We start from the raw sequence: 16562 nt of genomic DNA, 5'->3' as shown, positions 1-16562 counted from the left end.
TTTTTAATTTCTAAGAGTTCTTTTTGCTGTTATTTCTTTTTACTATATTTTCTTGATATATGGCTAGAATATAAATGTATTCTTGAATTTTTGTAGGCTATTAATTAAAAGCATGTGGGGAGAGGAGGCGAGATTGTTTGTTTAATTTTCTTTCCTCCATATCAGTTTAACTTATTTTTTCAATACTTTCCTCAGATACCCTAATGAATTTTTACAGTCTCTCCATATTTTAAATTAAAGAAAAAAAAAGTTACTTAGAGTGTCTGTATCCACAGGCATTTGCTAACAGTAGACTCACTTGAGTGTGAGTGGCCAATAAATGGACAGCTTGCTGGGGAACCACTTCTAGGGTGAACATATATGGTTAAGTAGAAGAATGGTCAACCAAAGAAGTCCACATCCTAATCTTCAGAACCTGTGAATATGTTTAGTTCCTTGGCAAAGGGGAATTAAGGTTGTAGATTGGTGTTAAGTTTGCTAATTAGCTACCATTAAGCCAAGGAGATTATCCTGGATTATTCTCATGGACCCAGAGTAATCATAAGCCTCCTTAAAAGTAGAAGAGGGTAATTGAAAGAGAAACCCAGAGGATGACAGTATGAAATGAACTCTGCCTAATATTGCTGGCTTTAAAGATGGGAGAAAAGTACCCATGAGCCAAGAAAAGTAGACAGCCTCGGTAAACTGGAAAAAATAAGGAAATGTGTTCTCTCCTAAAGCCTCCAGAAAGGAATACAGTTCTGCTGACATCTGGATGTTGGCCCCCTGAGATCCATGTTGGATGTCTAAACTACAAAACTGTAAAATAATAAATTTGTATAATTTAAAAATCACCACATTTGTGGTCATTTGACACAACAGCAACACTCATACAGATTTTAGTTCTGAGAGTAGGGTGCTACTGTAACAATACCTAAATATATGGAAGTGGCTTTAGAATTGGGTAGTGGCAGAAGCTTGAAGAATTTTGATGAGCACGATAGAAGAAGCCTAGAGTGACTTAAGCAGACCTTTAGTAGAAATATGGATAATAATGATTCTTACTGTAAGAATATAAGGACACAGAAGGAGGTGAGGAGCATGGTAGAGAAGACATGTATCACTTTGAAGAATCCCCAAATCATAAGCACACTGCTGGTAGAAAGCATATAGACATTAAAGGTGCTGCTGGTGAGAACTTAGAAGAAAATGAGCAACACACTATTGTCAACTTTCAGCTCCTCCCCCCCCCCCATCCCCCGGCCCCGTGTAGAATTTCATCCTCTGGGTAGAATACAATGTATTCCTAAATTTTTGTAGGTCATTAAAAGGGAAGAAGGGGAGAAGGGGAGGAGAGGTTGTTCGATTAATTCTGCTTCCTCAAAGGCCAGTTTTTCTGTTTGTCTTGTTCTTTCCTTCCTTTGTAGACTTTCCTCAATTGTCTGGGAAAGAGAATCCTTGTAATGGAGTGGCAGACAGCTTAGCAGAACTGTGGCCTGACGTTCCGTAGAAATCAAAACTTTTAAATGAGAAATGTGGATATTTAGTGGAGGAGATTCCAAGTCAAGTGTTGAAGGTGTGAATAGTTTTGTTTTGTTTGTTTTGTTTTGTTTTGTTTTTTCTTGCTGCTCATTAGAAAATGTGAGAGGAAAGGGAGAAATTCAGGGAAGAATTATTTAAAAGGAATCAGGACTTGACACTTTGGGAACCTCAGCCTATTCAGATTGCAAGAGATGCTGAAATTACAAGACCACTCCCAGGAAATCGTGCTCTAGAGAAACAACTGAGGGTGTCACTGAGTAGTCTCACTAATAACTGAGAAAAATCAGTAGGTCAGAATATCCAGACACACCAAAGATTAAGCATGCCACTCACAGATCTCCTCAGCCAGGTGAGCAGAAGCCACATTTGAGATAGGAATATCCAGGGAGGGCACCTGGGTGGCTCAGTCGTTAGGCGTTTGCCTTCAGCTCAGGTCATGATCCCAGGGTCCTGGGATCGAGACCCATGTCGGGCTCCCTGCTCAGCGGGAAGCCTGCCTCTCCCTCTCCCACTCCCCCTGCTTATGTTCCCTCTCTCACTGTGTCTCTGTCAAATAAATAAATAAAATCTTAAAAAAAAAAAAAAAGGAATATCCAGGGAGATGTATGAAGGAGGGGTCCTCTTTCTAGTGAAGTGAATTCCTAGACGTACATGACCTGAAAGGCAAGATTCTTGAAAATGTTCACCAGCAGAGCACTACTAGCTCGGACTGAAAGGGACAGAGAGAGGATAAAATAAAAGGGCTGTTTTTGTTTTTTTTTTTAAATTATCATGAATAACACAGTGCAAATTTTCCAGAAGCCTAATTCATTCAGTGACCTGTATCTTCAGATCCAGGTTCAATACTTTTGGCAGGACTGCTTCGTAGAAGATATGGTATATTTCCACCACAAGGTACATATTACCTAACTCTCTTTTTTGTAGGTGACGCCATTAGCAATTAATGATTGTTGCCTAGATCCATTCATTCATTAGGAGTTGCAAGCAACTCAGAATACTGATTGTATCATTTCTTCATTTACTAGTTTTATTACTTATGCTGCTGAACGTATTTTTCAAAAAGGTAAAATCATGACTTTCATGCAAATTGAACATAAACACACATCTAGGATTTTACTCATTAATTAATCAGAAAAACAGTCATATATAAAAAGTGGTTCAGCCGCAGTCAGATGGGCTGGAGAGACTTCTAGAAGCAAGAGCACAGCGGCTGCCCAAGGAGAACCCCAAGTCCAGTTCAAACTTGTATTGGTTGGCGATGGTTATGAAAAAACTACATTCGTGAAGCATCATCTGACTGGTGAATTTGAAAAGAAGTATGTAGCCACCTTAGTGTTGAGGTCCAACCCTTTGTGTTCCATACCCACAGAGGACCTATGAAATTCCTGGTATGGGATAGAGCTGGTCAGGAGAAATTTGGTGGGCTGAGAGATGGCTAGGACACCCAAGCCCGGGATGCCATTATAATGTTTGATGTAACATGAAGGATTACTTACAAGAATATGCTTAGCTGGCACAGAGATCTGGTACAAGTACATGAAAACATCCCCACTGTGCTGTGGGGCAATAAAGTAGACATTAAAGGTAAGGCAAAATCTATCGTCTTCCACCAAAAGAAGAACCTTCAGCACTATGACATTTCTGCCAAAAGTCACTACAACTTTGAAAAGCCCTTCCTGTGGCTTGCTAGAAAACTAATTGGAGACCCTAACTTGGAGTCTGTCATCATGCCTGCTCTTGCCCCACCAGAGGCAGCCATGGACCCAGCTTTGGTAGCACAGTGTGAGCATGTTCTAGAGGTTTCTCAGACCACTGCTCTCCCGGCTGAGCATGATGACCTGTGAGAAAGTGCAGCTGGAGCCCAGTGTCAGAAGTCTAGGGTTATAGGCAACTGTCCTGTGATGTCAGTGGTGCAGCGTGTTTGCCATTTTATTCTACAGCCGAGCAGAACATGTGCTTCATCTTTGGGATGCTGAAGAAGATGGACAGGCTTTGGAGTGAATATGGCAATTTAAAAAGTACCTTCATTTTTAAAGACCTGCATATTTAGCTGTTTTGGAATACAGTTGTTTGCTTCCTGAGCTTCAACTATAAGACTGCTATAGTCACATTAAAAAAAAAAAAAAGGAGGTTCAAAGAACATTTTGAGGTGCTAGGAACTTATTATCAATTTAATAAAGGAATGTTAGAGTCAGTTTGTTAGATTATATACCAAACTGGTTGGTGTTTTATCTTTGAGGTTATCTTTTCCACTGGGCAGGAACAATTTGCTTATCTACTAGACAAAAAAATCTACAGGATAATATGCACTTAATATGTAACTTCACTAAGCCTATAATCTGTGATCAATTGTCTTAATGCTGTCTAGCTTCACTTATCTTTTTAAAGGTAAACTTCCCCTCATCAATTCTTTGGTCACTAGGAAGTACAGTTACGGGGTAAATCCTGGATTCTTTTCCTTTATCTGCCTGTATTCAAAACAATGAGCTTCTTAAAAAATAAATCATGATGACCTCATGGATTTTAACATATCTGATGTGTTTCAACCCATTGTAATTGCGATCTGTATTATCCATGTACTTTTTAAAATAAATGGAAGCATGCTAAACATTTTTGATAGAAATTTAAAAAAAAAAAAGCTAGCAAAAGATTAATCTGAAAAGAACCAATGCAAATTGGTTGGTAAGAGGGATCTTCCAAATCTTCAGTGTGTTTGTGGAAACTATAATCCTATGGAGAAATGGATACCATGTAGAACGTAATAAACAGAGATAATATCATGAAGATGATAATCAGAAAATCACAGGTCTTCTCTCAAATTTTACAGTAAAATTAAATGCAAAGTGTTGTCCTAGAAAATTGCATCCTTAACACCTGAAACGAACAGAATGAAAACCTTCACATACGACTGTGAATACCAATTTTTTATTAGTCACTTTGGCACTTGTATGTAGATTATTAAAATTAGTATCATACAGTAAATATAAATTTCCTTTTATACATTACATGATCCCTGTTAGCTTTCTAACTCAAGTCCCTTAGGAAGAGACTTCACTAATCTAGCATTGAATTAGGTTTTGAAGCCAATCTTTTACACAGTAATAGCTCATTTGGCAAAATAATTTAATTACAGAAATGTGACACACATGAGCATGTTTGTAATGATTAATGAATCACTTCATAAAAAGTGAATTTCTAATGAGTTGAAAAATTTATGTATCAATTAAAACTCAAGAAAATAAGTTTATTGAGTATTTTTACTGAGCTAAATTAATCACTAGTTATTTTTAAATAAATATTTTTAATGACATGGAGAGTTCAGAATTTTAAAGCCATGAACAACAATCTATGGTTGCTATCCTTATCTGAAATTCTTCTCTAAATTAATTGCAATAGCTGCAAACATGTTCCCCAAACTCAGGTGGAGCTCCAAGCTGCCTTTCTTGTTCCTCATTTTTTATTTGTTTGGGATGAGCTGACAGACAGCACCCCGGCCCCCTTATGCCATTAAATCCATGAGTTTTTCCCATTGGAGTCACTGAGTTGACTTCCTTTAGCTGTTGTTTCCCTGTTGCAGAAACTTCTACTTCTTTGGGGGTAAGTTAACTTTTTTTCCTGACACTTGAATTATTTGGGGGTAGTAGTATAGATGACACCGGACAGCATGTTAAGCTGTGAAATGCACATATGTCTAAACACAAGCGGTCTTGTAAGAGGGTCACGGTGTCTCAGGTGACCGAGGACAGCTGAAATGCATCTAATTGAAATGCCATGATTATTTGCGGGACATACTTTTAATACGCCTCTTTGAGATATCTTTAATCCATGTATCAAAAACTTCTCTGTATATATAGATATACATGTATGTCTATTTAAACTGTAGTAATTTACACTGAAAGCCAGCATTAGTTTATCAGAACCTTACAGAGCTATCCATTCTTACTCTATAGATTCTTCGTTTGTATTCAGGAATAACACAGTCTTTTGGAATGCTTTTCACCTTTTGCATAATTCCTTCTCACTTTCCTTTTCAGATTCCTTATTTACTGAATCTCTAAGTATCAGGCTGCTCCAGGACTTAGCCTTTGAGTCCAGCAGAAAAGAGAACAGACTCAATTCTTTACTGTCTGGACTCAATCCCTTAAGTGATCTCATCCTGCATCAAGATGCAAAACCCATCTCTACATTGATAACTGCCAATTTTGTATCTCTAGCTTAGCTCTCTCCCCTGCACTTCAAGAGAGTATACTCAAAGGCAACTCCATTATTCCAGTTTCTCAGGCCACAAATGTAGGCATCCCCTAGATGTTTTTACACCTCAGCCCACATTGGGCTCAGTAGTAAACTGAATCAGCTCTGATTTCAAAATGTCCATAATTCAAACACTGAAAAGTGTTTCACTGAAAAGTGAAAACCATTTCCACCGCCATCAACCTGGACCACATCATCATCATATCTCCCTGGAATACGGAGTGGCCTCCTATCTGGTACACCAGGCAATTCCAGACAGAAAACAGATGACAAATATGAATAAGAAGGATTTAGTCAAGGAACTATCTAGAAAGGCCAAGGAGTTGTTACAGGAAATCAGGGAAGCAGCTACATGGAGAGAGGCATGGGAGGAACTGTGGCCCTGGTGGATGGACATGAACAATCAATGGGGACCAAAACAGCGGGAGAAGAGGGTAATAAAGAGAGAAAGCTTGCTCTCCTCCCACTCTCCCCCATTGAGTGACTCTCATTAATTGAACCCAATGCAAGCCAGAGTCAAAGAAGCCAATTAGTGGCTAATATAGGTCATATAGGTCAGCCCTGTGGGGCACAGGGCAGCAAGAGAAGGCTGGAGAGCGAAGTCCACCACTATTCTCCCTTCTTCCTGCCCTTGCCTTTTTTTTTTTCCCCAGCATAGAGCCAGAAAAGTTTTGTAAAAACAAGACAGACCTTGTCAGACGCCTGCTCCGAGCTCTCAGTGATTTTCTGTAACACCTTAAAGTTTACAAGGCCTATATGGCCCCCCATCCAAAGCTCTTCCATTTTGATGGCCTCAGCTCTTGTTCTTTTATGTAATTTTCTTGAGCGACACCACTCTCCTTATGGTTTCTTGAACCTTCCAGGCACACACCTGCTTCAGGGCCATTACAGTTTACTGCTGTCGGCTTGAGCTCCCTTCCTCCAGTAATTCCCTGCGACTCACTTCAAGATGTACTTGGATGTCACCCTCTCTGCAACGTCGTTCCTGGCCATCTGGCTAATGTTTAGCCAGCCCTCACATCAAGCCTTGCCTCACTTTTCTCCACAGAAAGATTCTATTTTCTATCCTATTTCTACCTTCTATTATATTTTACATTAGATGACACTTAAACATCTAATATATTTAGTTTAATGTGAGCTCCGTGAGGACAGGGGTGGTTGTTCTCAGTGTCTAGATCAGGGCTGATGCAAGTAGATGCTTAATAAATATTTATCAAATGAATAAAACCAAAAAAGGATCTCACCCTTCTTTTCCTCAGTATTTTCCTATCATATCTGAAATCCTGTGAGTGTGGCAGGGTGTTCGTTTTTAAGTGGCTTTATACCTGCACTTAAACAAACAACCCTCTACCTTGCATCTGTGATGACCTGAAAGGCAGGCAGCACATGTAATACTGCAGCCTGTTTATCCATAAGAGTCAGGTATTCAAACACACAGTAGCAGGAAGAGGAAAGCTTGCCCTCACCATACAATTTCAATGAGTAGTGGGGAGATTTGTAATATCCTCGGGAAGGAGAACAGGCCCTTAGCAATTTAAATTCTAAGCATACAGCCAATAGTAAACTGCAGGAAAGCATATCTGATGTGGGTGGTGATATAAAGGAGAATTAATGGGAAAAACTGTGTTCTCACGCTTCAAACATTATCATATGCTGTGGGGACTTACACTCTATACACTTACACTTTGCAGCAAAGTACAAAACAAGTTACAGCGACTGGCATGTCTGTCTCTGTTTAGCAAACTGATTAGCCTCCCCTTTGGAAGATGATCATGGCATTGGTTTATCTTCAAAATGCTGTATTATAAATTCTGCTTAAATAAATTAAAGTTATTTCAATTTAAAAACATAAGAGAGATGATGACCTAAACATGGTATTTAGGCTAAAGCAAAATCCCTTCTGCTTTCTTTCCCCATCTGCACAATATTAAAAAACATACAAAGAGAGATTAGATGTCCTCAAATAATATCAGGATAGAAGAGTAAAATATTTCAGAGTATAATATCTCATGCTGAAAATGTATCTCAGTTTGAAAATATAATTGCCTTCAAAAATAAAATGTGCTTAAAGTAGATGTTGAGAGTAAATCCATGTTTTAAATATATCTGCTAATTACTACAACAAAACAAAAATCCAGGAGACTTCTGATTACAGAAAACAGGTACACGATTTAGTGCTCCCTTATCAAGTAATCAAACACAGGTTCCTAAAAGTAGTTGGGTTTATATTTATTCGTGTTTCCAATAAATCCATATTAATTCTTGACTTCCTAACTCCTCTCTTCCTCTTTGTCAGTGTAATCCACCTTTTTGATCTCTAAGTAGAACTCCTTCAGCCCTGAAAGTGGAGAAACAGAACACCCTGTACATTTCTGAATTGCCAAAAGAAAATATAAAACGCTAAATGGATCTGCTATGTGAAAGAAAACATCCAGACCTAGTCAAGATTAGACTATTTGAATATACACATTAATTAAGAAACACCAAAGTTAAAAACCGTGTCAGTCATTTCAGGGTCACACACACAAACACACACATGAATATATTAGAGGACATAAAACTTAAGATCCTCATGAGAACCAAATAAATCACAATCTTACTATGAAGTGCATGCATGAAAATGTTTAGGTGATCAAAGCATCAAAGTTTTCTTAGCTAGAATAGTTTTCAGATGTATTAACTTGAATCTGATAAGAAACAACTGAATAAAGAAAATCTATGTAGAGTCCACATGTTCATTGGCACTCAACCCAGCTTACCACCCCACTGTCCTCTCTTGCTGGGCTAGCTGTTCAGTAGTCCAAACTACCTACACCCTCTCCCCCCTCACCTCACTAACTCCCGGCACAGAAAAATCAGTATCATCTCAAAAAACTTCCCAACTTTCTTCCATTTTTGCTGCTACTTTATGTTCACCTTGCCCCTCTTTTAAGTTACTTAAATGCAGCAATTTGGGGCTAAGAATGCCTGTTTTGTGTCTCAGTTCTACCGCTTATTAGCTGCATGTCCCTGTTTCCTCATCGGGCAGATGGGAACTCTTGTCCTGTATCAATGAGAGGACACAGTACCGAGTCTGACACATAGCCAGTGCTCAAGCAATTCCAAGATGTGAACTGTGAAAGAGGAATCACATGAATCTTAGGTCTTACCCAACAACAAGCTTCACTGAATAGTAGCGAAGTAAACGCATGACAAACGCATTCATTCATCTCTGGAGAACCTCAAGCTATCCATTGCAATTTCCCAAAAGTCCCTTTTTCAACTCTGGGACATGTTTCAGTTTCACGGTAATGGTTCAACACAACCTATGTATGTCCTCAAGTCAGCTCCGAGAAAGCCATTTCATCTTGGAGTTCCTTAGGTTTTAGAGTCGGCTCGTCACTCAGGGGACTTCCAGTCTCCAACCAGCCATGAGGATATGCGAATTCCCAGTGTGTGCCTCTTCCTGCTTCCTGGCCTGTTGCTCCCAGTTCCTCCTGCTGGCACCAGTCACTTGAGGCTCTCTGCCTTCCTTTTCCTAAGTCCTCACACCCAATAGCACATGCCTAATAGCAGATATCTCTGCTTATCGCTCCTTAAGCCGAAGGAGAGAGGCTTGGAGGAGGTTTTGATCCACCTTATGTTCGACAGCAGCCAATTACCTTGTCAGTTGCCCAAGGGCACCTGGGCCGCGCTTCTGCCACTTCCACGTTTGGGGCACATTGCAATGTGTTCCCACATTTTGAACCAGCCTTCCCCCTGTTACATCTCGACAGCTGTTTCCTTCTTCAAATGACTTCACATGTGTTCTGTGTTCCAAAAATTCCTCGTAGCTTTATAACAATCAAAGGTAATCTTATTTTTTCAGTTACTGATTCATAAACACAGTTACATCTGTAGATATAGGTAGGAAAGGGAACCTACTGGACATGTATCTCTATCTATATAATTGCATTTTCTAAGGATTTTGTTAGCTGACAGGGAGATGACCCACAAAACTATTTGAATCTACTGAGCTTACCAAGATGCCACACCTATAGAAAGACCTATATTTCTATGGAAATGAAAAGTCATAAATTGAATAAAGCACTTAAATGTAACCCCATTAACAAAACAGAAAATTTTTAAAGGTGGTTCAAAACATGGATTTTATTTCAATTTCTGAAGAATGCTAAAAATAAGCAAAGCTCCTGTATCTCTAAACTACAACCATAGCTCTTTCTCCAAGCAGAACAGACTCTAAAGTACCATGATAATGCAAATAATTTTTTAAATGTATTGTGATAGAGAAATATCAGAGAAAGCAAGACTATCATTGGAAGCCCTCTGACAGAGACAGATATTTCCAGGCATTTACATTAATCCATTCTTTACATTCAGCCATAAACTTAGGCTACATACTAATATTGGCAGCAGAGTTTGGGACAATTCTCTCCAAAATGTTCAATCCTATCAATTACTATAGGTTTTCTAGATGGACAACTGATCAACACAAATCTGAAAGTATTCCTTATTCTAAGAAGACTGCCCTAAACAAACAAAAAACAAAGACTCTACTGGTTCACCTGAAAGTCTCAATCAGTGTTTCATGGAGGGGCACCTGGATGGTGCAGTCAGTTAAACATCTGACTCGGTTTTGGCTCAGGTTATGATTTCAGGATCGTGAGATCGAACCCAACATCGTCAGTGCAGAGTCTGCTTAAGACTCTCTCTGCACCTCCCCTTTCTGCTCTCTCTCTCTCTCTCTCTCTCAAACAAATAAATCTTTAAGAAAATGTTTCGTGGAACCCATACAACTCCATAGCAAAAAACAAATATCTTTATTAAAAAAATGGGCAAAGGACTTCTTTTCCAAAGAAGACATAAAAATGGCCAACAAGCACTTGAAGAGGTGTTCAACATCGCTTATCCATCAGGGAAATGCTAATCAAAACCACAATGGGATACAACCTCATCCCTGTTAGGATGACTCTTGTCAAAAAGACACAGGATAACAAATGCTGGCAAGGATGTGGAGAAAAGGAACCCTAGTGCACTGTTGGTGGGATTGTAAACTGATACAGTCAGTTTATGGAAAACATTATGTTAGTTCCTTAACAATTAAGAATAAAACTACTATATGATCCAGCAATCCCATTTTTATATATCCAAAGGAAATGAAACCAGTATCTCAAAAAGATATCCATTCTCCCAGTTCATGGCAGCATTATTTACAATAGCCAAAGGATGGAAACAACCTGAGTGTCCACTGATGGATGAATGGAACAGAAAAAAAAATTTTATATATATTTTTTTTCTGGATTACATTATTATATATTGTATATATAATATATTCTATATATTATATTCTGTATATTATTCAATCTTTAAAGAGGAGAAAATTTGTCATTGTCAACAACACTGATGAACCTGGAGGGCATTACACTAAGTAAAATAAACCAGATAGAGAAAGATAGATACAGCATGGTGTCACTTCTATGTAGAATCTTAAAAAAAAAAAGTAGAAACCACGGAAACACAATAGAAAAGTGGCTGCCAGGGGCTGGGAATTGGCAGGTATAGGGATAGAGAGAAACAGAGAGAGATTGGTACAAGGGTTCCAACTTTTAATTATAAGATGAACAAGGACTGAAGATCTAAAATATAGTTGTATATAGCTTTAATTACTATTAATTTTTAATATAAATAATTGTCTGTAAGTTAATCAAGTATAGGCTTCTAATTTCTGTCCCTCTCTCAAACAAAACATAAGATTTAGCATTCTTTATTCATTGAGCATTTTCATGCCAATATAATTTATTCTGGTCTGGATTTTTAGTTCTACGATTTTTAGGCTCCCAAGGTTATTGTAATTAATAGCTACTATAAGTAACTGACATTTTTTTAAATTAATTTTTGAGTTCACACATTTCCCATACTTTTCCTGTATCCAGTATTTCTGCTAGTGAAAAATCTTTTCTTTAAACTCTTAATCTTCAGATACCTAGAAATGTCTCTATTTTAACTTGTTTTTTTTTAAATATTTTATTTACCTATTAGGGAGAGAGAGAGCATGCACAAGTGGGGGGGGCAGAGGGATAGGGAGAAGCAGATTCCCCACTGAGGAGAGAGCCCGATGGAGGACTTCATCCAGGACCCCGGGATTATGACCTGAGCTGAAGGCAGACACTTAACCGACTGAGCCACCCAGGAGCCCTATTTTAACTTAATTCTTGAATTCAAGTTTATTTAAGTATAAAATGAGAGATTAACAATTTTTAATCATGTATATTATGGTTCCCCATTTTCTCTTCACATTTATTTTATTAAGATGTCTGCTCTAATTGTCATTTCTTTGTAGATAACTGCCTTATCTGTGTGATAACTTTAAAGTTTTCTTTTCCTTCATTCGTGATATTATTAAAGTGTCTACTTTTATGTTCCAAGCATTGTTCATATTTTTTATCTTATTCCATATAAGAAGCTTCTGTACTTTTAGAAATATTCTACAACTCCATTAAAAACTGTCTTGTTGAACATTTATATTTATTTATTCTGCCTGTAACTTAAAATGTGCTTTTTTCCCTAAGAACTTGGGTCTTTCATGAATTCTTGAAAAGCCTCTTACTCTCTTCCTTTAATGTTTTTATTTTTATCAAATTTATGCAGTCACTTAGTTTATAAGAGTCTTATGATTATACAAAGTTTCCTGTGAAAAGTAGCAGTTGCCATCACTGCCCTAGCATACCCTTCTTTTCAAAGAAAACAACATTCCCCCTCTTCTAGCAGATTATTTTAAGATTTACCTCTATATCTCTTAATATTGGTGATTTCTCCATTTTTTTAAAAATAGGCTCTGCACTCAACGTGAGACTTGAACTCAAGACCCTGAGATCAAGAGTCACAAGCTCTACTGACTCAGCCAGCCAGAAGCCCCTTGATCTCTCCAGTTTTAAGCATTACCAACACTGACTTGTCACTACAAAGGGTGAGAATTTAGCCTTCCTTCCTCCCTTTGGCTTCATCACACACATACACATACTCTTTTGTGCTGACCCCCTAGAAGTCATAACCTTATATAATCTCTCCCCCGAGTGCAGGCAGAACCTATGACTTACTTCTAACCTATAGAAGAAGCAAAGGTGAAGCATTTTTACTGATGTGATTAAGGCCCCAAATCAGTTGAATTTGAGGTTATCAAAGGGAAGAATATCCTAGGTAGGCTTGACTTAATTGGATAAAATCCCTTAAAAGAGGGGCACAGGCACTTCTGCAAGTCAGAGATGCTCTCTTACTGACTCTGAAGGAAGCAAATGAGCTCTTCTAACCACCTGAGGGAGCAGGTAAGCAGGTCTTCCCTCACATGACCATGAAGCCTACCAGCACCTTGAGGGAACTTTGTGAGACCCCAACCAAAGAATCCAGCCAGGCTCTGCTTGCACTCCTGAACCACTGAAAATGCGAGGTAATAAATGGGGATCATTTGAGGTCACTAAATTTGTGCTACTTTATTATAGCAATAGAGAATTAGTCCTCCTTCCCTTGTTAACTTCCCAAATAGAGTTTCAGTCTTATCAATTTTGAATGTTTATATGATTATGACATGTAAGTGCTTTTTATAACTTAGTGAACTATGGCTACTTTTCCTTCCTGTAGAAAAATTAATCATTGCTCCCCGCCCCACCCCCCTTTTCTTTGTTATGGTATTTTTTAGTTGTCTAATTTTCCTTTCAAGAGACTGAAATTCATCAGGTATTCTTTTTTTTTTTTAAATAAAGACTTTATTTATTTTTCAGAGAGAGAGAGAGCACAAGCAGGGAGAGTGGCAGGGAGAAGAATCAAGCTCCCTCCCCACTGAGCAAGGAGCCCAATGTGGGACGTGATCCCAGGACGCTGGGATCATGACATGAGCCAAAGGCAGACACCCAACCAACTGAGCCACCCAGGCATCCTGAGATTCATCAAGTATTCTATCAGTTTCATTGGCCTGGGTCTATTCCAGAAGTTTTTGCACTTGATTCAATTATAATCAGTTCCCTCTAATCTGAACACAAGGCTGTCATGCTGTTCCTACCCTTTCTGATCATCTTGGGGAGTCCCTGACTTCTTTCCCACGTGGCAGATGTTGTTTCCTAAACCATATGTCTTCCTCTTACCCTTGTTTGGTGAATCATGTCTTCTAGAGGCCTCATGTCACCATATTACCTGTTAATTTTATTGACATTTTGGCTGGGTATATAATTGTAGTGAGAAATTTCCCTCAGAACTTTGAAACCTACATTACCTAGATACCTTCTTGTCTATGGCCATACCACCCTGAACGCACGGGATCTTATCTAAATACCTTCTGGTGTTGCTGTTAGGAAGGACAAAGTTATTCTGATTCATTTCCTCTGTATGTAGCCTACTTTCTTTCCTCCCTGGAAGTTGAGAAACTTAGTCTAAAGTGCTTAAAATTTCAAATTGCTGTGCCTTGGATAGTTTATACCAAGATGATTTGCTTTTGCAAATTACTCCATTTATAGTTGTTTCTCTTTTGTATTTTATCTATCATTGTTACATATTTGTAGCAAAGAAAGATACATCAAAGCATGAATGTACAGCACCATCCTAACTGAAATAAACTATTTTAGAATGTCAAAAACATAAGTAAAACAATAACGTTAACAGTTTTACACTTAAGGTGTTGAAATATATTCTTATTAAGAAAATTATACTGGGACAAATGAGATGTAAAAGCATTAAATACTAATAATCTGAATTTACCCAAAATATTTTCTTATTACAAGAAAAAATACCACTCTGCTTATCTCTATTGAAATTCATCCTTATTCAGATTTTCAATTTTTGAAAGTCTGAGTGAAGAAATTAGACTGTATATTTGTTAAACTTATCACCAGATAAGTTTAAAAGTATGTAATAGAATTTTGAGCTTTAAGAGTTTCAATTAAAATTAAAATGTCTCTTGGGTTCAGGGATAGAGAAAGAAAGTCTTAATCTCTATGAAAGTGCTAAGAATAAAACAATTTAGGAAAAAGCACAGAAATTTACATCAGGGTCTATATTTGTCAAAGAGAACAAACCACACAACTTTGCTAGGGGATTTTCTGAAAATAGCTCAGAATATTATGGCCTATTCTTTCATTTTGTTTCTGGGATCCTAAATACATGCTAGTGAGAGGGTAAATGCCCATTTGGTTAACATCTTAAAAACTTCTAAAAAGATAAAAAGAGGTTAAAATATTAATGTTTACTATTCATCCCCCTCCAAAACAAAGAACTGAATAAGATGAAGTGCAAAGTTAAATATTTTTTTCTACCTTTTCCTCCCTGAAAGTAGAGAAACATCTCTTAGTCTTTAAGTATTTGAAATCTTAAATTGATGTGCCAAGATGATTTGCTTTTGCAAATGAGTCCATTTATAGTTGTTATCTCTTTTTTATATTTTATCTATCATTGTTATATCTTTGTAGCAAAGGAGGATGCATCAAAGCACAAACTCAGCACCATCTTGACTGAACTAAACTTCAGCTTTACTCCTAATAGATAAAGAGCAACAGTGTATATTCATTTATAATTAGATTAAGAACATCGCCAAAACAACAAAAATAGACACAAAGATCAATGGAACAGAATAGAGAGCCCAGAAATGGACCCTCAAATCTATGGTCAACTCATCTTTAACAAAGCAGGAAAAAATGTCCAATGGAAATAAGACAGTCTCGGGGCGCCTGGGTGGCTCAGTTGGTTAAGCGACTGCCTTCGGCTCAGGTCATGATCCTGGAGTCCCGGGATCGAGTCCCACATGGGGCTCCCTGCTCAGCGGGGAGTCTGCTTCTCCCTCTGACCCTCTTCCCTCTTGTACTCTCTGTCTCTCATTCTCTCTCTCAAATAAATAAATAAAACTTTAAAAAAAAAAAAAAGGAAATAAGACAGTCTCTTCAACAAATGGTGTTGGGAAAATTGGACAGTCACATGCAGAAGAATGAAACTGGACCATTTCCTTACAATGCACACAAAAATAGACTCAAAATGGATGAAAGACAGGAATCCATCAAAATCCTAGAGGAGAACACAGGCAGCAACCTCTTCGACCTCAGCCGCAGCACCTTCTTCCTAGAAACATCGCCAAAGGCAAGGGAAACAAAGGCAAAAATGAACTATTGGGACTTCATCAAGATAAAAAGATTTTGCACAGCAAAGGAAACCGTCCACAAAACCAAAAGACAGCTGACAGAATGGGAGAAGATATTTTTTGCAAATGATATATCAGATAAAGGACTAGTATCCAAAATCTATAAAGAACTCAAACTCAACAACCAAAGAACAAATAATCCAATCAAGAAATGGGCAGAAGACATGAACAGACATTTTTCCAAAGAAGACATCCCAATGGCCAACAGACACATGAAAAAGTGTTCAAAATCATTCGGCATCAGGGAAATCCAAATCAAAACCTCATTGAGATACCACCTCACACCAGTCAGAATGGCTAAAATTAACAAGTCAGAAAACGACAGATGGTGGCAAGGATGCGGAGAAAGGGGAACCCTCCTACACTGTTGGTGGGAATGCAAGCTGGTGCAGCCACTCTGGAAAACAGTATGGAGGTTCCTCAAAAAGTTGAAAATGGAGCTACCGTATGACCGAGCAATTGTACTACTGGGTATTTACCCCAAAGATACAAATGTAGTGATCTGAAGGGGTACATGCACCCCAATGTTTATAGCAGCAATGTCCACAATAGCCAAACTATGGAGAGAGCCAAGCTGTCCATCAACAGATGAATGGATGAAGAAGATGTGATACACACACACACACACACACACACA

At 38.1% G+C, this 16562-nt stretch overlaps 1 pseudogene; it reads left to right on the top strand.

The window, feature by feature from the left end:
* Positions 1-1094: 1094 nt before the first annotated feature.
* On the top strand, positions 1095-3365 carry LOC113934138 (annotated as a pseudogene).
* The last annotated feature ends 13197 nt before the right edge of the window (positions 3366-16562 follow it).

This window comes from Zalophus californianus, chromosome 13 (assembly GCF_009762305.2).
Source record: "Zalophus californianus isolate mZalCal1 chromosome 13, mZalCal1.pri.v2, whole genome shotgun sequence".
Classification (NCBI taxonomy): Eukaryota; Metazoa; Chordata; class Mammalia; order Carnivora; family Otariidae; genus Zalophus; species Zalophus californianus.
Note: the sequence above shows the minus strand (reverse complement) of the source record. Positions and strands in the feature narration are given on the sequence as shown.